Source organism: Elephantulus edwardii, unplaced genomic scaffold, assembly GCF_000299155.1.
Source record: "Elephantulus edwardii isolate Elephantulus edwardi_28Jun2011 unplaced genomic scaffold, EleEdw1.0 scaffold00021, whole genome shotgun sequence".
Classification (NCBI taxonomy): Eukaryota; Metazoa; Chordata; class Mammalia; order Macroscelidea; family Macroscelididae; genus Elephantulus; species Elephantulus edwardii.
In genome coordinates, this window is record NW_006399771.1 from 2,185,178 (window position 1) to 2,186,675 (window position 1,498).

Here is a 1,498-nt window from a genome sequence, read left to right on the forward strand (position 1 = left end):
CATTGTTGCACCCTTCTCCCCAACTCGCCCACCTCCCTCCCCCCTCCCCGTTTGCTCCTCTCCTTGATGGAGAGAATTTTTAAGAATTTCCTGAAATCAGATTATCTGGACAACTATTTTCCAGGTTCCCTTTAGCACTGTTCAGTTATTGATTAGATACGTCCTCTAATTTTCAGGTAGTAATAACCGCCTCAGACTTGCAAAAGGTATTTTCTGAAGAAACCTACAACTTGTTAAATAACAGGCTTGCACAAGAAATTCTCTTGACACCAAAATTTTAAAAGGTGGGGTTGTCAAATTTTAAAATCATCATATGATTAAGAATAAATTTATAAAATACCCATTATTTATAAAAAGATCTGTCATTTATAAAATAACCTTTTATAAAAAGATCTCATTTATAAAAGACCAGTCTCCTAGATTTATAACAAAGATTTAAAATTATTATTAATCCATGGAAAATACTCAGTATTTGAGAATATAATCAATGCAAATTGAAGTTTCAATACTGAAGGATTTTGTGGACAAAGTCTTGAGTGGTGCAGGGAACATCAAAAGCTGAAAGGAGCACACACAGTCACTGTACAAAAAAGAACTGGCTGACGTGGAAGCATCTCAACAAATCAAGAACCCGTGGTAATGAAAGAAGGCGTTTGAGTTGCATTGAACGCATGAGCAAAAGACAAGATCCCAGGAATTGATCAGAATTCTCTTACACTGTTGGTGGTACTGTACACGGTGCCAGCACTGTGCTACACAGTTTGATGCTTCCTTAAAAAGTTGGATATAGAAGTAACATTCGATCCAGCAGCCCTACTACTGGTTATAAGCCTTCAATAAATAAAAACTACAACGCAAATAGATAGATGCACACAAATAGTCCATTGCAGCAGCATTATACTATCAGATGAAACCATCACATGTCCATCAACGCGGAGATGAGAAAACTGTGATACATACACAGAGTGGGACCACATGCAAAACAAAAGAATAATGAAAAATTTCTGGAACACCATATAGCGTGGATGAATCTGGAGGACGTTATGCTGAGGGCAGTAAGTCAGTCACAAGAGAAAAATAGTGTCTTGAGTCTGTTGTTACAACAAGGTTGACATACGTAAAACACGTTCTTCATATTTACCAGGGACAGAAGGGGAAGGGGGGAATAAATAGATAATACTTTAAGGTGATTGAAGGAAGAGGCAGTGTCCAATAGAGGTGACCAACAGTGTCACAAACAAGCACATAATAATAACACTGACTCAGAGCTGACCCTTCAGTGCGTTTTCAGTCAGTAGATCACGTGGGAGGACATTGCCCAACTTCCACGGAGCAACTGGTGGATTTGAACTGAGTGCCTTTCACTTGGCAGCGCAACTCCTTACCACTAAACCACCAATAGTATTGTTGTTATGTGCCGTCGAGTCGCCTGCGACTCGTAGCGACCCTATGTACAATAGCCCTAAACTCTGCTCTGTCCTGTGCCAATCGCACTGTC